This window comes from Sipha flava, unplaced genomic scaffold (assembly GCF_003268045.1).
Source record: "Sipha flava isolate LNK unplaced genomic scaffold, YSA_version1 268_pilon_pilon, whole genome shotgun sequence".
NCBI lineage: Eukaryota > Metazoa > Arthropoda > Insecta > Hemiptera > Aphididae > Sipha > Sipha flava.
This window is the reverse complement of record NW_020272932.1, coordinates 460,297-485,707: the sequence shown is the minus strand read 5'-3', so window position 1 is coordinate 485,707 and position 25,411 is coordinate 460,297. Positions and strand designations below refer to the sequence as shown.

At 29.8% G+C, this 25,411-nt stretch overlaps 1 long non-coding RNA gene across 1 annotated transcript in view; it reads left to right on the top strand.

Moving 5' to 3' along the window:
- LOC112685180 overlaps positions 1-25,411 on the top strand; it is a 58,099-nt gene that overhangs the window by 31,805 nt on the left and 883 nt on the right. The window contains exon 2 of the long non-coding RNA XR_003148767.1: positions 9,344-9,377. This is a non-coding gene — a long non-coding RNA (uncharacterized LOC112685180). The remainder of the gene's footprint in view (positions 1-9,343; positions 9,378-25,411) is intronic.

Here is a 25,411-nt window from a genome sequence, read left to right as displayed (position 1 = left end):
ATTAAAATGAAAAATTAAATGCAATGTGCATTTTTTTTTTTTTTTTTTTTACTACAATATTAGAAAAAAGTTAGTTTTGTTTTAATTGTATTCTGAAATAAGGTGGTTCGTCTTCGATGTATACTATTCATTATTTTATGAATATCTAATGAAAGTTCAGTAATTGTAACCATTGAATAATAAATATCAAGATGAGCAGTGTCGGCCTGGGATCTAAAGGGCTCAGGAGGCAAATTTTTCAAAGAGCCTCTCAAAAATACCCTTTTAACTTTTTTTTTAGACAGATATCTTGTATGTATATATGTTAACAATATCTACATTTATACAATACGTAACCATAAAATATAATAGGTATAAAAATTAAATAATTGAACAGAACTAGATTGCTGTATTGTTAAATTTATATTAGTAATCCTTTTAATAAACTTGATGAATTATTGTCAATAACTTTTTCTTGGTCAAATTTCTATATCTTTTCTTACAGCCATCATTAACGGACCCAAATTTTCTTGTTTTAGGTTTGACCTTTTTTTTTTTTTATAGTTTTTAGTTTTGAAAAAGCTTTTTCTTACGAAACTTTTGTAGATGATAAAACCAATACAAATTTGCATTCTATGAATAGATTACAAAATAGATTGGTTTGAAATGATAATTCTTGAATTATCTCGATATATTGTGCCAAATTTGTCACGGTGCACAACATAACACTTAATATTGTTAAGTAAGTAGACAGAAAAGAAATAAAACAATATATAGTTTATTTTAATAATAATAACTCTAATAATAATAAAAAGAAAGGAATGAATAATTATAATATTATTAAAGAAAAACAATTAATGTCTTGCAAAATAAAATAATAAAGAAAAGAAGTGTCAAATGACAAAATGTAAGTACCGGAAACAAGAACAATTAATGTTATATGAAAAATGTTAAAAAGGCCACGAAGACGGCTAAGAGTACAATAAATACAATTTTTGCATTTATTATAAGCAGATTTTTTTGTTACTTCATCTTCACTTTCAGTATCATTAGTCGATTCAGTTTGATTATTTGTACTATTTTTGTAATTTAAATCATTAAAAGATAAATTTGGTAGGAAATTTTTAAATTGAGAAGCAAATTATTTTAGCTCCAAGAATATTACTTGTTTATCTACTCTTGCCAATTCACAAATAGTTTTTAATGCATCACTTTGTTTCATTGACTCGATGTTGGAAAATGATTTTGGGTCTAGCCAATTGCAGTCTCTGAGTGAATTTTCATTTGGAACAAATCTTTTTTCAATACTGTCAAGTATGGTATCCAAAAATTTAAAAGAATTTAGCTTGAATTTTTCAAATGAACAACACTTCTGGATTCATCTTGACAACTTTCACCGGGTAATCTTTTTTTTTTAGAAATTCTTTTTCGAGGGAAATCATCTTCAATATCAACTAAGTTTTGATTAAGGTAGTGATTGTTAACTGTCTTTGCAAAATGTTTGCATTTTTTCAATAAAAACAATATATAATTATTATTTCTTTTTTCATGGTGTCTATCATTTTCTAAGCTTGTAAATAATTGATGGATTTGAATTGCAAATGTTTTGAAACAGGGCTGGTGATAGTATAAATATCAATTAATAAAGTTGTCACACAAATCATTTCAAACTTTAACCAATTATTAGTAAGAGATCTTGCCATATATTTTGTTTTTATATTAAAATTTCCTTTGCAAGTTGCTAAAAGAAAATCAAAAAATATAATAAACTTACTATTTTCAACTTCAAAATGATCTACTAATAATATGTTATCCATAGTTGATGTTAATGCTTTGTATTTACTTCACCATCGTGTGGCGTCAATTTTTTTGTAATTTATGAAGTTTATTATGAGATTGATTTTTACTTCCGGTAATTGAGGTCCAAATTTACATTCTCTTATGAGAATCTGATAAAAATATTGAAGATTGTTCAACGAGTCCAAATAAGTCTTCCGCAGGTAATAATAAATAATGTATTAGTGTTAATTAATTAATGTAGTGTACTCGATCATAACTAAAACATGACCCATGCAATGAGTACATACAATATTGGAATTATGATTTTTTAAGTGTGCTTGTAGTCCATTGTATTCCTTTCATGTTAGAAGCACCATCAAACGAACAGGCAATTACATCACTCAATGATAAATTAAGTTTTAGCAGTTCTTTTTCTAATAGATTAAAATTACCTATGCCAGATGAATCACGACATACTATTAAACTTAACAATCTTTCTTGCACTATACTATTGTAAATATAAATTGCAAGTTGATCTAATACGCTGATGTCTTAAGTGCTATCTACCATAATACTGAATTTTCGAAATTCTTTGATTTCATTGACTATGCTATTTTGAATGAATTGTCCAACTGGTATAATTAATTTTTTATTTATGAAATGTTTGGATAAAAATGTTAATAAAGATCCACGGCCCTTTTTCGATTTGTTTTTTTTCACTATGTTTAATTGAGATAACAACATGTTGTTTTAAAATAGAATTATTTTACATTGAATGCCATTTTATTTTCAAAATAATATTGGATATTATTTTGAAAATAAAATTCTCATCGTGTCGGATAATGAGAGTTACAAATTATAATGTTTCTTTCTTATGTTGTTAATTTATTTTACACGATTGCGTAAAATAATAAAACGTATATTTAAATAGTAAAATGTTAATGACGATAAAAAACTGAATACAAATTAACATTGTTAAATAAGAACGGCTGTATTAAAATTGTACAAAAACTGCGTACGCATATATTTTATTCCATTTAACCGGACGAATCTTACTATTAAAAACTGTGTTATCAACAAAATATCAACTGAATGTTATTTATACATAACGTAGACATGTAGATTTAAATTGTAACTATAATTATTGCCGTTGTACTGGCTGTTTGTTATTCAGCTGAGATACACTCCATTTACAGGGTATATAAACGGATGATATGTACGTGAGTTTCTATGCGTACATTTATGTATGTTTATATGTGCGCGTTTGTCGTTATAGGATATCCGGTATTGTCTTTTAAATGTGCACGCGTACCGGTCGTGAAAGATGTTAAGCAAAATGGTGTAAAAGGATTGAAGGAAATGATGAATGTGTAGAGCACGTGCTATAAACATATTTCAAGTTTCAAATGCCTTTTCCACTTTTCGTTCTTCCTGGGCTCCCGGTTCTACCACGATTATTATTTTCATTATCTACGGGTGTGAAGTTAGAAGAGTTTTTTTTTCGTTTTTTATTAATTTTGATTTGAACCGCGTCATAAACGGACTTTTTATCGATAATTCTAAATTCACTAGGTACTCATATACTGACACATTTAATGTTTAATATAAGTACTACTCGTGTAAACGTAAATTAACGTATATGTCTGTAGTAAGATACTTTTTGTCTCCACTCGACTATTTGATAATTAATGAGTGACACTCGAACAATATTACAATCATTAAACCCTATAACTTTTAGTGTATACTAAAATATGATAGTTCTCCTGTACAAGCGTGACTTTTAAGTCTCTTATTAAATGAAACGAAGAAGTTATTGTTTTTAAAATGACGCAACCTTCGCTTCTTTTTTTTCCTCTATATAAATTGAAAATTTGAAAATCGAAAACTGTGGATTCTATTTTAGGTAGACAAAGTAGCTTGTTGTTTTCTTTTGTCTTTCAAGCAGCTTCGGGGAAATGAAAAATGCAATAAGACGGGTTAACTTTTTATTACATGATTTTTATATCTACAACATTTGATTGGACTACAATTATTTTATTTTCAAAACAACTACACACCGCATCATTGAAAGTAAAGTGAGTCAAGCTTCAAAACCAACATGGCTCTCTTACGTTTGAATCTCTATCAAAATAATATTTATACATTTCATGAAAAGTGGTCGGATTTATGTCTTTTCTTGCATATCCGATCTTGGTCTATTCCGAGTCCAATTCGACAGGCCATTCGTATTTTCATAAATTATTATATACACATCGGTTTCATACGACAGTAACATATGAAGTGTTTGAAAAAAAGACGGACTAGGTTTGGAACGCTAAAAATTTATTTATCTTACTGTAACAATATCAAAATAATATTAAGTTAGTAATTTTACAAATACTATGTTATTGTGTTTATTTAATAAAGAAAAATCTTATGTGCACACTTATAACAGCACAAATTAAACACTTTTGTAATGGTAGTAAATAGTTATGAATAAAAACGAAGAGTAGTAAATTAATGGACAATGATTAATGGCTAATGCAACGTGTGAACGAACTAAATCGTATAGAGTAAAATGCAGTGTATTAAAACAGAAACATCGAAATTAGAAAATGTAAAATACCAATGGTAACAATGATCCCTTGTTATGTTGATTGATGACCAATGGATTATAGTGATAATTATAGTACGAACATTTAAAATATGATAGGTACGCACCAGACGGTGAACTGAACAAATATTTAAATTATTTCTTATATTATGAAATCTATTTTATATTATAGTATCACTTATTTTTAGTGCTAATTAAATTATATCACTGAACAGTTATCTTTTGCTTGAGATTTATTAATTGTTTCTTTTTATGCTATACATCTTATTGTGAATATTATGAGAGTCTACAGCTCCATTTAATCTTCACCGAATAGTTTTAGTTATTTTTTCTTATTGTAGGCAGCTTGAGATTACATAAATCCTTATATCCAAAGTAATGGACAAAACTCGTGTATGCAGTTAACATATAATTTAATAATCTGAAGTCGATTGTTGAAAGTTTTTTGACATATTTGATATGGATGATACAACTTGTAAATTTATAAATACATTTTCTTATTCAAATAATATTCGATAACGAATAAAAAAAGAGATGATAGGATTTGATATGTTTATAAATACTTAGGTAAAAAAATTAATTTTTGAATGTGACAACATAATTTATTTTATGTTATGTACTCCCGAACATCCTTTGGTTGTTTCCTTTACAACTATTTTCACTCCAACCAATAAAACGAGTAATTATATTCCGCAGAGTAAGTTTATTTTATGTGTATTAAACATATCAGTGTTCTATGATCTTTATATGCTTAATTTGGCTGTATCGTAGCTTAATTTTTATGAAACATCTATCAATAAATGATATATTTACTTAACTAGCTTGTAAATAAACAGTAATAAATAAATAAATAAATAAATAAACGAACAATCAGAGTCGAACGAAAATATAAATAGTATCTTATTACTCTTTAGTAGATATTATTTTAAGAAAATATTTAAGGTAATATACATTTCAAACGATATTGATTTATATATTTAAGACATATTTGTTATAGAAGTAGTGAGCATATCAATATAATTAAACATACTTGTATAATGTCTTCAAATGTTTCCCTTATACGAGTATGCAGCAGAATGAACTGTTAAAAAATGCTATCTACCATTGAAGAGATGGTACCGGAAAAAATAATAACCGTCAACATCTTAATATTTTTTTTATATATTTTGTAGTTAAAAAAATTGCCACACTTATTATTAGAAAGTCTAATGTAATTAATGTAAACAGTAAAAAAATAACCAATACAAAATGTAAAAGTATCAAAGATATGTAAATTCCACAAATTTAAATATGAGTTAATAGTTGCGTTGATAAAGCTGATTATATGTAAAACAATAAATAAAATATAATAAAATAAAGTGAACCACTTATTTTGGTTTACTAAAGAAAATTACTTACAAAAAAATACAATCAACGTTTTGTTTTAGAGAATATAATTTATTAATTTGGACTAAAATTATATTGGTCACGGTGGCGTAGAAAACATTTTTTGACTAATTTATTACGCGGAACAAATTTATAACGATATATCGATTCCAGTTAGACATCTATGCAGATAACCCGTGCGTTCGGATGGTAGAAGGGTTTATGGTATTATTCGGTAGCTGTCATTTGACTGGCGATCGGCAACGCAACTTGTACTTGGCTCAACTCGTATACGTTGGATCATACGTGTTTCGATTGAACTTAGCATAATTCTCTCCCAAGAGGAGTGCTCGGAATCTGTGGGCAGAAAAGCCACCGGATCCCCGATGACATCCTCGCGGTTATATATATATATACATACATATGTGCAAGTTAAACTGTCTCGAACTTGACGCAGTTCAGTAAGTGTGTGCACCCGACTTCGGTGGCTCGTGAAAAGGATTATGTCGTGGTCGACCGGAAAGACATGTAAAAATTATCATTGTACAACGGTGTTCGTACATCCTCCGGGGAGAGAAAAACGATGCACGGTTGACTCGAGACGTTGGACGGTCCCGCGAAAGGATAACTCGTAATAATTCTCCGGTTCGCCTTCCCCAACGCGATGATAAACCGTCTCGCCGAAGCGGTCGAAATACCATAGAACTTTATCTGATATTACACAACTCCGATACGGTAGAACGACCGGAATACTGTCAAACCGTTTTCGGCGACACGACTGGTCCGGGATAATAGAATACTTCTGCAGATGTCACCCGAGGTATAATTTGTGGTATGTATACAATGGCGAATCGCAATATTTCCGTGTGCCGCGACGTGTTCAAAACACTTACACGCGTAATTTTCTGTCGCGACGGTCGCCCCGCGATTATGAACACAATTTTTTTTCCATATCAACTCGGCAGGCATTGAACGACGCAAGACCGAGTGCTGATCATTTTCAAGAAGTCACCATTATCTCGCATTTGGTTGTTGTTTATAGACAATCGAACTCTTTAATCGTTACGCATACTTTCGATAGTTATTACAGTCATTAGACATATTTTGACTAATGGTTATAGCCATAGAATTGTACTCAGACGTAGAAAATCACAATGTTCAATAAAACTGTTGAAATTGTAATATTACCTATTTGCATCATACCCTAGTGATTATGAACAATTAAACAATTTCAACTTACTGCGGTTTATGAGTTTTGAGAACATTTTCGTAAACTAACAAACAGAAAAAATGCATTTTTGAAATTATCGTATATCGGGTTTTCTTTAGATAATAATTCATGAATAATGTTACAGTACATTATATGATTTAAAATGTATTTTTCTCGTGTTTGTTATAAAATATTGCACATCCTTTGAATTATTTTAATATTTATTAAGGGATTGCGTGTTTTATACGTGTACGGAAAAACTTCAATGAAACTATGTAAATTTGGCTATGAAAAATTGTATTTTCTGAAAAATATTTGTTTACCAAAATTAAGCTATCGCCTAAAAGTGGCAAACAATATTATTTTATGAATTATCCGACGGTTTGTATGAACTAGATTGTCGAGAAAATTTAAAATAATAACATAACATACAGTGAATAAAACTTTGTTTGGGTATTGAAATGTAGTATAATAAAAATGTACACAAAAAGTTTATCATACAAAAAAACTTTATATTCAATGTTTATGTTGCTATGATAAAATATTATAATTCGTTTTATCAATTGATTATATATATATATATATATATTTATTTAATATTTTTAATATTTGTATAGGTGTTATTGAATGCATTGCAGTAAGATGTAAATAAATTGAGTATTCATCGGTGTCTTTTTTTGTAGATTTCAATTGAATCTACATTTATTTATATTTAAATAATTTGTTTACATATTATTGAAAATTGTTGCCGAGTACATACACTAGTTGGTAATGGTCGACTTTTTTGTTTATATATATATATATATATATATATTAATTTATATTCTAAACGATAATTTATCATTTTATTTAAAAACTAATTGCAAAATACAACTAAGTCAATAATAAACAATATTTAATTACAATAAATGTATAACAATGTTTCAACGCTGCTTGATCAACACTTTTTATTATTTCTATTGAATTATTATTATTATTATTATTATTTAATCATATTTTAAATATATAGTTATATATTGATTACCTTGATATATACAAACATCTAGTCTAATATTTTTCTATACATTTATTATTAAAACTATTTAGTAAAGGAAATTGAATAATCCATTTTATTATCTATATTATGGAGTTAAATTTAATGTATAAAACGTTACTCATATTTTAACATTCATCTCGTAGTCAATAAATTATAGCAAACTAGGCGTGTATAAGATCTGGTAGTCCAATAAATATAACAGTGGAATTGAATTGTATTAATATGTGCGTACAGTCAGATAGAAGTCTTTGCGTGTGGTTTGAATGTTTATCACGTAAATCAAGTATTCATCAATGTCATGTGGACGATTATTTCGTCTGGAACGTAGTATATTTCTTTTACTGAAATAAAAAATAAGAAAATTTCTTCCATTGGTAAGAACAATGACACCTTTGTAGCAACGCATTCGGAAATAATTACATAACGAGAACACCAAATTTTATATAGTTATTCGAAAACGGAAAATAATTGTAAAAATCATTCTTATATTTCTATACGTATTGAATTCAATCGGTTATTATTTTAAATTCATATGAAAAAGGTTTGTCATACGAAAAACATTGCGTTTGGTTTAAATATAAAAGAATTAGATAAAAAAAAAAAAAAAAAATGGCATTCCTCAATTCTTGTCAAGGTTTTCTTGCAAACTATAAGAGAATTAAAAAAATGACTCTTTCAAAGAACTATACTCGCTCAGTGTAAAATCTTGAAGTACGTGTTGCACAAAACTTTCCCATTTTTTTTATGACCACAATAGAAGGTATCATATATGTCGTATTTAACATTCATACAGATGTCTTATGTGTAGTATAAACATAATTAGACTAAATATTTATTTGTAAACATAAATTACATACGAATGGTTATTATTATATAGACATTTGCATGCGGAAAATGTATAATATAAAGAATTTTGTAATTGTATAATTTTAACTATTAACTATTAATTTGATATTCGACTTGTAGGGTGAAAGAAAATCTGAAATTTGTACAGAACATTTTAACGAAATTTGTCAGATAATATAGAAAATTTATGTTTTTAAAATTATCAAAATAATAATTCTTAACATGTTTAAGAAATAATTATGGATATTTATTTTTAATATAGACAATGCAAATTTTAAGAGTATGCTTTATTTATTTTTTTTTAAATCTTAAGATAGTGAATGTTAACATATATATTTAAAAATGAAAACGTAGAAAACACGGAACTGTCATATTAAAAAATTTGAGAGCAAGTAAATTATCACGATAAGTCTTTATTTGTTTTATCTTATCAAGACAATTTTTAAGTCAGAATTCACACAATATCAATGATGAAAATAAAAGAATAATAATAATCACGTACTAAGTAACTTTATATTGTTCTTTTTTGTTTTAGGATTGTGAATGATCATTGTTCAATTTTTAAAAAGGTAAGGTTTATCAAATGATTAAATATTTTCAATGTTTGAATACTTAGTGTTAATAATGTAGTAGTATAAATAAGATACTAATTTCATTTAGCTACATATTAAAGTTATATGTATAAATGTATATGAGGCATAGTTTACTTTATTTGCACTCGAAAAGAGAAAAATAATTAAATGTTATAATTCAAATGGTTTGGATTAAATTATGCAATGAGTATTAAAGTATAAAAGCAATACTAAGAATTTTACTTGATGTTTAATGTTTGTTTATTTGGATAGTCGAGCATCAAATTTAATATAAAGCATATAATATATTACATGAATATATTTAGTAAGATGAAAAGAACAGTAAAATTCCCTATATTAATCTTAAATAATCTTGTCAAATGACGAATACGTTAACTTATTTGTTCACTTTGAGAATAACATTTATGCATTTCAAATCAGTAAATAGTAAATAGTTTGTCGGTTAATTTTTTTTCAATTACATTTTAAGCATACCCATGACGGATGTAGGAAATATTCAATTATAATACAAAATAGTAATAAAAGGCTTATTGTTTCAATAGTTGTCCGTATCTAAGAATATTGTGTAGTACATCTTCGATTTATTTCCAATACCGATTCGGAGGAGATTGATATCGATCATTAAGTTTTAATCAACTTTCTTTACATTGTATCTATACTGATTGTTACACCAAATAAATATAGAGTTTTGACGTTTAAAAGCGGTAAGATCATAACATTTGCAAAAAACTTTATGTATTAGAAAATAATATCCATCATGACCGTTTGTTATTTTTATTTTTATAATTTTGTGACATCGAAGATAACATGATTGATAGGTTAATGCATACTATATACTAAACTATTATAGCACTGCTGTATGCCTATAAAATATATTCCATGATGAATGAAAGTTAAAAATATAAACTTGAATTGGAATTTAAAGTACGATTAATATGAGAGTATTTTTTATGTAAACTTTAAGATGCGCTCATATTTGCTATCTATAAATGTTAAGTTTTAATTGTCGATTACATCACAGTGAATGGTATGCTATTCATAGTTTTTGTTGAAAATATAGATAATTTGATTTTTAAGAAATTTCAATAGCTGTAACGAAAAAATTTATCTAGTTTGATACAGTTTAATTTTATCTAATATATGAGTTGTTTTTAACCGAGTTTATCCAAAATTATGGATGAATAATATTAAAGATTTTTGGTTTATTTTTAACAAGATTAATGTAGGTAATGCGCTAGATGCACGTTAGACGTAAGATTAAATTGTTATAAGACAACAAAAGGAGAATATAAACATAAAAATAATAACAATTAAGTATTTTATAAGGTTGGTAGTATAAATTGCCTAGTTGTTATAATTATCTAGACGAAATATTTGTAGGATAATACTGGTGTAGACGTTAACATACTGTGCATGTGTACAATAATTGCGCAAGATTTAAGCAGATAATTTATTCAACTACTTAATGAATAAGGATCGAAGCTCATGTACTCGTAATTGGAACAAGCAATAAAATTTATTTAATGTAGATACTTCAACATGATGAAATGTGAGTGGATGTCTGACTATTCTCTTTCTACGTATTTATTTAAAAATCGAACTTTGATGCACGGATAGCTTATGAGACCGGTTGGAGAAGGGTATGGTAGTGGTTTTATGTTGTAAGCTTAGTCAAATTATTTAAATTTAAAACTGTTTTTTAAAGAGGTATGTTTTCTATGTTATTAAATTTCATCAAATGCAACGTTGCTTTGATGTTTTGCCGAATATAATGCTTATACTTGTATTAATTTTCGTCATCCAGAACAGCAAAATATAAGCACCAATTTTTTTTACAAATTTACTATTACATGATATTATGTTTAAGTCGCACGTTCCATCCGACTTCGGAATCAGATTACATTTTCGCAGTTTATCACATGAACATATATATTTTTTTATACAATTAATTTCTACCTTGAACTGTTTAATTTAATTTATTGTAAAATTAAAATCGAACTAAATTAAAAATATGAAGTTATTCGTGCACATGTTTGAAATTGTTCGTACGCGCATAGCGCATACGTTTTACGCTCGGAAAAGAGACAAAAAAATGTGAACGAGAAACTAATGAATTTATGTTCCAAGGAATGGTGTATTATAATGTATTGTAAACTTCTTTGTTTGCATAAATATTTAGAACGAAATTTCTAAATAGTGATTTCACTGCGTTCGTACTAATTTTGTATAATTTCGTCCAATGCGGAACTAATCGACGGATAACATAAGTATGATGAGAAAGTATTGAGTTTTCGGCAATCCGTCACAACTGCGCTAGGTGTCGCTCACGGGGGGTGTTGTGCGGCGCGTGGCAAGATTAATTGTGTTGTCGAGTATTTTTCAAGTCTCGAAAACTGATAAATAAATAAGGCTCTCCGACCGCCGCACGTGATGAGTTTTGGATAGCATCCAAACTGTCAAATACCTATATCGTTTTCTACGCTCTCAATAATACATTAAAAACTGTTCGCCTAACAATATACATAATATAAACTTGCGGCTTCTGTTGTAAAACGGAACTATCGATTTTCTATAATGATCTTATATATACTTATATATACACGTAAACGCGTATTAGGTGAGACTCAGTTCCGAGTAGCGTTTTCGCGATCGTTACATAATTTCTAGTTATTTCCGGTCCATTTAGAGTTTACTATACAAACTTGGTGGTTCGCTGAAAATCACATTTCGATTGATTGATAACAATGACGTCGATATCTGTTTTTACTAAACAAATCGTTAATTGAAAAAAAATGTAAAAAAATTAATAATTTATTAATTTTATTAGTTCGATTTTCCCACAATCATCGCTAATTGCAGGTATAGATATAATGTAATACACAATGAATATTCCATTATGTGCATTTTGGAATAATAGAATTATACTTCACAAGCGGGATTATCATTGAAAATAGGATAAATTAAAAAGTTATGTCTCGTTGAATCTTTTGAAAATAAATCGGAATATACTGCATATATATGTTATGTACAATTAAGAATCTCAATAAAGTAAGGTAGAAATCTTTACTTGTCCTTCAATACACAAAAAAATATACATGTATGTTCAACCTTAGGTAAATAATAATACGTAACCTTCAAATTATAGTACATTGTACAAGGACATATAAAAAATTATTTTAGTCTAATTTTAAACTAAATTTATGATCATCTGTTTGAACAACTCCTATGATATTAGCAAGTCATGAAGTGTGTTAAAATAAAAAATATTAATAAAAAATTGATTATTGGACTTGGATTAAAATTCATATTTTATGAGTTATTATACTCATTTAATTTATTTGGCACATTTGATTGATTGATTGATTGAGGAATATATAAACTCAAAACATTTTTTCGAAAAGCCAACGAGCTAACAAGAACCTATCGGCCAAAAATAACCATCGTGAAGGACAAGAACGGAACACTAATAACCAAGGAAACAGAAATAGCAAGGGAATTTAAAACAGTGTTTCAAAACCTACTAAACAGGACTATTGATGACCCCAAATAAACACCGGGTTTATATCGGTAGAACCAGAAGATAAAGAACCTAGTTTAGAGGAAATCAAAGTTGCAGTTAAAGTGCTCAAAAATAATAAAGCTGCAGGAAACGATGAAGTAGTTTCGGAATTATTAAAATATGGAGGAGATAATCTAAAAATAGAGATATGGAATGTGATAAAAGAAGTATGGACGATAGGAAGATTGGAATACATCAATTATATGCCCGATTTATAAAAAGGGAGTTGCAATAGACTGTAGTAATTATAGAAGGATATCGTTGCTATGTATGATGTCACGAGGTTTTTATGAAAACCACGAGGCCCTTAGGCAGACCTAAACAACGATGGCATGATAAAGTCTCGAAGGATCTAATAACGTTAGGAGTTGAAAACTACAGGGAGGTAACAATGGATAGAGAGATATGGAAGGAAGTGTGTATTGCAGCAATGGGTCTTACCGGCCTTTAAAGTTGTTGAAAAAAAAATACTTAATTCATTTGACATATTTCATTTATTAATTTTCCAATAAATTAAAGAAAATCTCACTAAAATTTTAATAATTCTGTTAAATTTATTATATAATTTTTCTATAGGTTTAAAAATCGTGTAAAGCATTTTGAAACACAGCTTTTGTTATTATTATTGTTGAAAACAATTTTATGCAAAATAAACCTTCGACACCTACACTTTCGACGGTATAACTATTAATACGAGTAATTATGTTACATACATTACAAATCATTTACTAATACAATTTAAGGCATTTATGTATCCAATTCAATACGTAATCAATCTTAAATATATATATATCGTATTTCATTTTCTATTGCACCAAACATGATGGTCAGATAAAGAATAATTTTAATGATGCGTTTTTCAAACATAACTGTTTTCAATTTGTGATTATACAATATTTAAAATTAATATATATTCTCATTATACGTGTAGGATATGTAAATCATAATAGTGGTATAACTTGTTTTATGAAGGATTAAATTAAATTTATGATTTATAAACATATATATATACCAGGTTATGAATTGAATATACTAATCTTTTTTTTAATCGTTACCTCATATAAAATAAACTAAGTTGAGGTAAAGTTTGTTTTTGTAACATTCGGTTTACTTGTAGAATATTTTATTGCATATCTTTGAATACTTGCGGTTTCCATGTTTTTACTAATGATTATTATTTAATTCTACTGTTTTTTCTTCTTTAATTGTTAATCATGAATAAAATATAAAATTGTTGAGCGAAAAATAAAAAATGACCTAACTATGATTAAAACGTTTATGGATTATGTTAATCTGGAATAAGCGTGGTTTTCGATTACTCGCTGTTCATCTAATAACAGGTCAAAATGTTGTCATTACAAAATATATGTTGTACTTAATTTGCATACTTATTGGAATATTGAAATATGATATAATAGTTTATTTAAAGACATTTTCATAAGCTAAAAATCATTATCTGTTCGCGATAAGATAACCAATTTACATGAACAAACATACCGCGTTTGAATATTTGAAAATTATGAATTCGTTACCCATACATGTGTACGAGAGTTGCCCCAATTTGGTAGACAATTGTAATGTAAATCACCCAAAATATAAACGTACATTTTACATACATAAGCCAACAGCTTAATAATACGTATAATATATTTTGAAAAAAAATCTTGAAATATTGTTTTAATCAATTTACATTTATGGTCTCCCCATACAATGATTTAAATATTTTATTCGCTGAACATATAGTATCTGCGGTTTGTATGAATTTGTACGAATTTATAAGTTTGCCCGTTTATACATTTGGTCTACGTCCAAATCACGATTTTCGAAATGGAACATTTTCCCAACATCTCCCTGAATGGAACCAACGAATCGCGTCACCGAACTCCAAACGCATTTCTTACATTGAAGATACATAGGTAACGAAAAGCGCACGCCATGTATCTATATACTTCGGTGTACGTACCCTGCGTGTAATGGATTTACGATTTTTATGCGAAGGAATCGTTGTAATGGTAAGTAAAACCAACCGAAATTACTGTTCACTAATAGGTCGCTGCCTTCGTCGGTTTCGCGTGATCGTAGCGTGAGCATAGTTAACATTAATAGGCAAGTGAATCATTTTACTTATTTATTTAAAATAAAAATAAATTGATCATTGCTGTGTTGTAGAACACCGTTGTACCTCAGATAGTGGCGGGCATATCCGGATTATCAACTTCAATTCTGCTCTTCGATTACTTGTTTTTATGTTTATGTACATTTAATTAGAGTTATGCAGTAAAGATAAGTTAATTGGGTATTTAGTTATGATATCACTGTAAATCTATAGGTATAAAATAAACTCAACAATTTAGTTACATGTTTAGGTAATAAATTATAAAAAATTATCGAATTCATGATAGGCATACTGCAATTCATAAAACATACTATTAATTTATTTTTACATTTTAATCACAATGAAATAAAATAATTTAGTAAACTAGAAATTAAAAATAATTATAAGTTGCATAAAAAGAAAATACATAAGTCCGATAAATTCGTATACGAATATGATTTAAATTCGGATTTGAATATTCGGATATTCGGAAAATTTAAATCTTCGGATTTCATGCCCATACCTAATGTTTGCTATACCATCGAACGTTGAAATCGATTTAAAATTAGGCGATCAGTTAATTTTGATTGTTCATTAATCACTGATACATACTATAACATCTGCGATGTTTTAATGATGGATGTAAGGTTCAAATACGTATCATACATCTAAATACTCGTCACGGTACCTGACGTACCCATATTACGAAAATTCTAGATTATTGGTTGTGATTAAACGTGAACATCAAAGCATCTCATCAAACGATGCTTTCTATTGACCTTAAGATATTAATTTTCGTCTTCTCCCGATGGTAATAATATATCAAAGGCGTACGCATAAGTTTGAGAAAAAATACTAGCATGTCTACAATTTTTTTTTTGAGGGGATTTTTTTTCCGCGTAAGGTATTTTCACTTTTATCAAAACTTTTTTATTTTTTTAATATATTGTTCCAAGCAATAATAATCATCATAGGACCTGTTTTGTTTTCGTTGACAGTTTATTTTATTTTTACGTACACATCTTATTGCCCTTGACGCGTAGATAATACAACTTTATTTTGAGCCGGTACTGAAAACTGTCTTGTACATAATATATTATTCAAAGAAAACGTACTATCTATCCGTCACGGTATAAACGAGCAGATATTGAAGTTAATTCTGTCGGCATAGGTCGCGGTGGAGCTTATCGTCATCGTCAACGACGGCGGTAGCGGTTGGACAATTGTCACGTCATTATCTTCGACCGTGATTTATGTGAATCAAACCTTAGTACGGGTCGGTGACGGTGGACTATAGAGCTGTAGAATATTATTATTACTGTTATCATTATTATTATTATTATTATTATGTCGCCACAACGTGAATCGTGACTTGTTATAGTGCAGGGTAGGGTAATTCGGTGGCAGACTTGAAGATGTGATGCGTTTTCCGCAGAATGCTCTTGTGAAACGCGCAAAGTTCGACATAGAGCGAGACGAAGGTCGTGATGCCTATTGAGTAGTTTATTTAAGATTTCCCATGTCCCTCGTCTAGTGAGAATCGTTCAATCATCGGTGGGTTTAGTTTGTGTGTGTGTGTGTATATACGGAAGTTTGTGTATTAGTACACAGATCGTATTGGCAGGAGTAACTACGTCATGGGTGTATGGTTGTCAGAGGAGAGCGGTATTCGCGATTGGTCGGAAGGATAGAGCAAGGATACGAGATTTAATTATGTCACACCCGGTATACATTGGCATCGGGACTCCGAGATAATATCACGTGATTCGAATACACACACATACAAACGAATGCGCACGCATGCGAGGTGTTGCAGGGAGAGGAGTGCGGTTTCGGGTTTTTAAAAACAACCGAATTGGACATCCGGCAGTTTATGTACGCGTGATTAATGGATAACGGGTGCGCGGAATCCTAGCGGGTGGGCTATCGACGAGACGAGACGACGAAGACGCCGAAAACGATTGTGGTGTTAGTGGTTGCGGTAGCGGCGACAACTCGTTCGTGTATATATATACTATAAAGTAGTAAACAAACGTGTGGCACACGTATTCGGATTTTCTTCTATGCATACAACAACTCTTATGCCCAGCCATCCTCTAATTCCGGCACAAGTGTGATTATGTACGTGTGCACGTGTAAGTTTGTAAACATAATATCGCACGCCGTTGAATTAGCATCAATGGTTAGTATATTTTTTGCTTTTCAACTCGAATCTGTGCACGAGTCCCGGTCAACGGATATTTCTTTTGAATCAAACATATTATTCGGTGAGCACTTACACAAGTCTTATTTACTCTATTAAATTCGATTTTTTTATTTTTGTGCCAATCGTCGGCGTGAGGTAAATCGTTCATAAACGTATGCTTATTGTCAGCTACGTCGCAATATTGGAAAACAATTCTTTTATCGTTTGTCTCCTGGATGAGGTTTCATTCCCATAATCGTAATTATATATAGTTTATTGGTTTGGGACATGGTTGCAGAGATGGATCACTTCCACAAGATTCGTAACGTTTTTATCTGGTTAAAAAGGTTTACTAATCTATTATTATTATAAAAGGTTTATTTATTAATTTGTATTTTTAACGATTTCCTATTCAGGGAACATTAAAATAATTTTTTATAAAAATGATTAATGTATTAGTTGTATTAATTTGTGGAAGGAAGAGAGTAAACGTTTATTTTATGTATGTACTATTTATATCAATTTGTCATGTACCTCAAAATAGCAATTATTAAAATAAACATATAATATTAAATTAAATATTTCTTAGGTAACCAAAAATATGTATTCACCCAGTCCAAAATTCAAAACGGTTTCGACCCTCGGCAATGTGATTTTTATTTTAACCATATATATTCATTTTCATTCTCTGAAAATTCCAAATTAATTGGTATGATAATTTTAGCTGTTCAACGATTAACCAGTAAGTGAAAAGGTATAAAATGAATAAATAATTAAAAAGGAAAAAATGAATTACGATCACTGTACATTTTAAGGGAATTCATTTAATTCGGGTATCTCGTTCAGTTCAAACTAATTAAGGTTGCATATCTTTGAGTATACTGGAATAAAAACAAAATAAATGAAACAAACTTTTTTGTAATTTAGTCGGGAACTTACATTACGGTAAATTCTATTCGGAATTATTGGTATTCAATTCGTTACAGAATATTACGCAGAAAATAACTTTTTAAGGTTCTACTTCAAATAAGTATAGTAAGAATAAAAATTTAATGATGACAAACGTACTTGACCACTATATAAATTAGTAATACTATAATATATTGTAACGTGGTTGACCAGTTAAATATACGATAATCAGAGAAGGTTTTTTTGTAATTCATCCGGGTTTTGGGATGGGGACTTAAAGTCAATAAAAAAAAATAAACAAAAATCCACACAGTTTTGAGAAGCGAAATCTATTATAAAATATTATTCGTTTTGTAAAGAAAAAAACAGAGGATCGATTACAATTAAATTCTCTTGTAACTGAAACTTCTTTTGTCACTAACTACTTGAGAAATTCAATTTAATTAAACTGTACAAGCGACGACGTGTATTACTTAAATTATTAAATCTTGACGAAAATTAACTATGTTATTTTATTTTTATTATCTACTATTATTATATACTTTTTATAGTCGTATGTATAAAATGTGAACTATATTGTAATATATATTCTGTGGATAAATTGGATTTTCTTTGTTCATGGTTACTTTAATTATATTTTATCTTAAGATCCAACATAAAAATTTTCTGATAATATTAAAAAATTAACATTATTTAAAATATTTGGTTTGTTTAAATTTGAATTTGTTAAAAATTAAAAATTATATATAGATAAAAGTATAATAATTTTATTTTACAAATTATTCAAAACCTTATCTCATATCTGTATAACCCAAAACTTAAATAATAATTGATAAACGTTTTAATTATTTTGTATATGAAATTGAACTATAATAACTTAAATCAACTTTTAAAAACAACCTATGAATTCCTACAGTCAATAAATTAATTTAAAATGTACAGTATTTGGATTGAATAGGATTAATCACATGCGATTTTAAGATAATATATAAGCAGTAAATTTAATTAACTGTTTGACTGAAGTATTAATACTGTAGTATATTACTTCTATGTATTTAATATTTAAAACATTTTATAAAACATTTCTACTAATTCAAATACAGCTTTCTTTTGCATTTTTCTCTTTTCTATTTTTCATTACTTCAAGCTAAGAAAAGCATAATCATGGCATAGACTACTCGTATGTGATCAATACTATACTTTTGAGCAATAAAAAAATTGCTTTCATTTTAAATATTATTCAACTTTCATTGATTTTGCATTGTGTTTGAAAACAAATAATTAAAAAAATATCACAAACATTTTAACACCACTTAATATAAAAATTGTACGTATAGTTTACGTTTATCATTTTAAATGTAAAAACAGATTCGTTGTTCTGATATGTGGATAATTAAAAAATTTGAAACTACATCATAATCTATAATAGAGTTATTTTCGTGCATATTTACTTATGTGTTACATAATAATTAAATATTATTTACGTCATGAATAATGCGACTGTTATGAGTAAAATAAAATAAAAATACATTTTCGCAAAGACGCAGCTGACTTAAAGTGAATAGTAACCTTCTTAATGCCATAAGTACCTCATGTTCGCATCATATTTGACGGCTTCTTGGCACACAATCGCCACGAGCCGTGATTCCCTGCAATGTGTTTGTATATCTTTCGCTTTCCATTTTTTTAACGCATTGTCTTCTCTGGGTTCGGACACTGCACCCTAGGCGTAAACAGTTTTTTTCTCTTCCGAAAATCGGGCGATGTTTCTTTTTGTTTTCCTCTACTCGTTTTCGCCTTCAAAACGTATTGCGTTCACGGCATCGCCTTCGAGAAATGGATGCTGCAGCGGTTTATGCAGTCTAATAACTGCGTGCAATTAACAATGTCATTTCTGATCATCGCAAGATCATACGACGAATGGTCCAGTGCTCGTGTCTGCCGAACGTCCTGTAGCAGCATCCTGTGAGTAGACGTACATAAGGCCATCCGATAAAGCGATACATTTTCGTGATTTCCTTTCGTTGGTCTAATCGACTGCGATTCGTGTGTGTATAGGATTACGTATATTATCCATATATCCATGTAATACAATAGGGAATAGCGGTTTTACGCGCAATGCCGTACAATATCATTTATTGCCGCCACACGTAGTTTTCTTCTAAACGGTTTTCGTTCCTATTCTTACAAATACTATTATTACTACTACTACTACTACTACTACTACTACTACTACTACTACTGATACTACTACTACTACTACTACTACTACTGATACTACTACTACTACTATTACTACTTTTACTACTTCCGTTTCTATTACCGCCGAACCATTAATATTACTACAATTATTATCATCATCACCACTATTATTAGGTATTGACCTATTGTATGTAAGTATCTAATGCTGTTGTTACGTGCACATAAAAATATAACACAATAACGTGGTGAATTTTCTTGAAACTCAATAACGAAAGATATGGAATGCGCCATTATATACAAATGGAGGTATAATTACCCCTTGTTGTACAAATATTACACTAAAATACGTATTACTCATACCCAATGAATCTACATTTTGGGAACTCGTAGCGTTCTGTCAGCTAATCGACCTTAGATATAATTTTTACGAACAATTAAAATTATTTTAAACGAATTCCACTCACTGACATCTTAATAATATTATGATTTGACAGGGAATTTACCATTTTTCAAACTAATCCAATCGTGTGTAACTAAATCTTACAAATATGTGTCCGGTAAAAAACATATATAAATTGTTTTTGTTATTATAATGTATATGTTCGCTTAATGTTATTTAATATTGAGTGTTGCGAATAATTAAAAAATTATTTAAATATGAATTTTTTAAAATAATAGTTACTCAGCTACATTTGTATTTTTACGTTGATGTAATTTCCAATTTTTAGCGTAATTTTTTACGTTAATTTTATATAATCGTAATCATTTAAAAATATATATTAAATAAATATAATACACTTTTAAATTATTTTTTGGATGATAATCAATAAAATAACTTATTTTTTTGGTTTTTCGTAGTTAAGCTGTCTTTGTTCCATTTATACTGCTGTCCACTTGAAAATAGTAAATTATTATTTATTACTGTTGTACAATATAACAGATACAAACTTTATAAGACCCAAATAACACATTTGAAAGAGGATGTAGTTATAAAGTCTTAAATTGCCGTTTATCAAAAACTGACTTTCTTTCATTACACTCTACTTATCCTAAATGTTTGGTAAAATTAAAAAACTTAAACTTCAAACATTTTCAAACTAAGTGATGCCATTTATAAAGTTCCAAAGATTTTTATTTAATATTTTACATTTTTCAGTTTACTCACGTCTGTAATATTTATTTATCCAGGACTTAATAGCTGTTAAACTATAATTTTATTATTTTCTATTAAAAACTACAGGTATTTTGCTAAAGAAAAAAAACAATCGATTTCCTGTTAACTACGACAATACACGATGATATATGATATTTGACGTTGTAATTTTAAGTTACTCCTGTTGAAACTTAAATTAAATTGTTTGATTTTTGAATATTCAAAGAGTAACCGAAGTAAAGAAATTTAAATATTATACAGTATTTAAATAGCTATGATAGTCATGATAAATCGCGTCTAGAAACTCGACGAACTGACGTGTTTTGCATTCATTTCGTTAACACTAAAGTAATTGAAAATTTTTCTTCGTATTTCAAAGTTAATGTAATTATTATCATAAAAAAATTAATATCAGAAATAATAAATAAACATTTGCATTGATCCAAATGAGAAATTTAGATAAACAGCAATTACCTGTATATCAGTTGTGGACGCAGAGAGGACTTTTGGAAAATCAACCCCCCTCTTCTCCGATATGAATGGATGATTAATTTCAAACCTAGTTATTCTCATTTCTGCACCTTAAAAAAAATAATTGCTCAAAAGACGATTAAAATATCAAAAAAATTTTGGTTGGCTACAAAATTTTGAAACTTTGGTACAATATTTCTCATACATTGTTCTTACTCGAGTAAAAAGATCTCAAAACTCTGCTGTCATAAATTTTAAAAATAAGCGTTTGAATTTGAAATCTTAAATAAATAATATAAAATAAAAGAATAAAAAACAAGAAATCCAACGATTCTTGGTAAGTAAAAGTTAATACACATTTTAATATGTTAACTTAAGACTTGAAAATATAATATAATGTATTGGAAAAATTCTTTCAAATGAACCAAATAAGTTTATCGGGATAGCACAAAAAAATGCTATAAGCATTAGAAAATTATACATTGATGAAATCGCATGTTTACACATTTATTAGGAAAACTATTGAGAAATTAAAAAAAAAATACCTATCTAGTCTCTAATGAACCAAAAACTCAAATAAACAAAATTTGCCACCCCTAATGTGAAAACTACCCTCAAAGTTGTTGATAGAATAATTTTGAAAATTTGAATTCTCTGAGTTTGTTTTATAATGTTTATGAACATGTTTGCTTATCATCGGACATACAGTGTATATCTTAAATTGACTCACAATATATATTTATCGAGAAAATTGGTCTTTTGAATACTTTTTATATTTACCATATTAAGTGTGCCGACAATGTGTTGAAGTTAGACTAGTAGTAGTAGTAGTTTGTCGTTTGTAGAATATTGTACGGGGACTGTTTTCGGATCGTCAGCTGATAGAATGGTAAATTCCACAAGAGCGCTCTGATATCGTTGAGGTATCAATCGGGGAAATAGTAGAGCTTGTTAATGCGTCGCCCTTAGGTAAGGCACCGGGTCCTGATGGTGTTCTTGACTTCGTGGTAAAGGCAATCATGTTGAGAAGATCAGCCGAAGTGGCAACCATTCTCAACAACTGCTTAAGATCTGGCTGCTTTCCATGTAGCTGGAAAGAGGCTAGATTAGTTTTACTACTGAAACCAGGCAAACCCCTAGAGCTGCCGTCGTCTTATAGACCCTTGAGCATGGTGAGCACGTTTGGGAAAATGTTCGAGAGAGCCATTAAGCGGCGCCTAAAGATTCACCTGACAGAAAACCCAGAGGGTCTTTTAAACAATCGATTTGGCTTTCAACGTGGACGTTCAACCATCAATGCGTTGGAAAAGGTACTAGCTATAGTGAACCGCAATTAGTCCAAGCCATGGAGGCGCAGGGATTTATGCGCGCTAGTCTCAATAGATGTCGCCAACGCCTTTAACACTGTTCCTTGGGACAGAATTGGAGACGCATTGAAAAATAATAACACTCCAACTTACCTAATAAGAATACTAAGGGATTACCTTCGAGAAAGGCTTCTGCAGACGGACATCGGTGGTAAAAATGTTACTAGTGGTGTACCGCAAGGATCAGTTGTTGGGCCTACTTTATTGAATTTATTTTATGATGACTTATTATGGCAATCTCTACCAGATGGAATAGAGATCATCGTATTTGCGGACGACATTGCAGTGGTTGGGTTCGGAAAAAATACCAAAGTTTTGGAGGTTACAATGAACAACATGCTCAACTTGATCAGGGAATGGATGAACATCAATGGTTTGACGATCTCGATAAGTAAAACGGTTGCAATGGTTATGACGTCAAAGAGACGTTACAGACGCCCAAAATTCGCATTGCTAGGTGAGACACTGGAGTTTAAAGACCATATAAGGTACCTCGATGTCGAACTTAGCTCTAAACTCGGCTTCAAGGAACACGCAAAAGTGGCACATGAGAAGGCCTTCAAAACGATGGCTGCCTTATCAAGGCTGATGACGAATATCGGACGCCCAAAGTAGATCAAGAGGAAACTGCTCGCATTGTTTATACACAGCCAGCTGCTGTATGCGGCTCCGGTGTGATGCTCGTCAATGGTGTTCCATAAACACAGGCAGTTACTGCTCGGTCCCCAGCGCACTATGGCTCTGAGAGTAGCCAGCGCCTACAGGACGGTATCTACTGGAGCTGTCCTAGTGGTAGCAGGCATTGCTCCGGTACACCTGATAGCTCGCGGTCGGTGTAAATTATCGTGGCTTCAAAAAACAGGTATAATAGACGCCAAAAGCATAGTAGGCAATGATATTTGGGACTAGTGGCAACAAGAATGGGACGGAGAAACTAACACTGGTGCGTGGACGAAGCGGTTAATACCAGATGTACGCAGGTGGGCAAACCGAGCCCACGGGGTAACTTGCTAGTAGCAAGTTGCTACCATATGACCCAATTTTTAACTAGGCACGGGTGCATTCAGGCATACCTCCACAGATTTGCTCGAACGGAGTACCCACACTGTGTGTCTCGCGGGGACCCGACAAACGAGGCGGAACATACGTTTTTCAGATGCGGCAGATGGGCGAGAACGCGCATGGCACTGAAGAACGCAATAGTCGAGGACATTGATCCAGAATCAACAGTAGGGATTATGTTAAAAAAATGACCAAATTAGTATGCAGTTGAACAGTTCGTCACTTCGATTCTAAGTACCAAAGAAAAAGAAGATCAACAGAGATAAAGGAATCGTCGTAACCAGCACCATGTTATAGTACTCACGGATCATTGTAGTATGAAAATGGTTATTTTAATTATTTATTTATTGTATTGTAAATTTTGATGTTGTTATTGTTTCGAATTCACACAAATAAACGATGGCGAACCGGCGGGAATGCAAAGCATAGGCAGTTCTCCTCCGGTTCAACGTTCAAGATAAAAAAAAAATAGTAGTAGTAATAGTTGTAGTAGTACTAGTAGTAGTAGTTGTGTACTAGTTTAATTGTATAATTCAGTAAAACATTTCTATGCCGGACCCCATGTAAGACTCTATAAAACAAAATAAATGTTAATGTTTTCAATGATAATTATGAATAAACTTAAAAACACATATTTTATAATCATATTGTACTTTTTTGTCACAATTTATAATGCTGTTTCAGTCTTAATAAATGGTCTCTTGAAATAGTTCGACTCAAAAAAAAAGTTTAAGTTTCTTTAACTGTGGATGGATCCCTAGATACGTTAATACTTGAAATCCAAATATCATACGTATATAATAATAATATAGAAAGCCCACTATGTTCAAATTTGTTTATGAAACCTTGGTATAACAAACTCCACGGGGGTAGCCGAACAAAAAACTCTGGTAGTAGACTATAACGACGATGGATCATTAAACATTAAAGCACAAAGCTACATAAATATGTGTGTATGTGTGTGTGTGTGTGTGTGTGTGTGTGTGTGTGTGTGTGTGTGTGTGTGT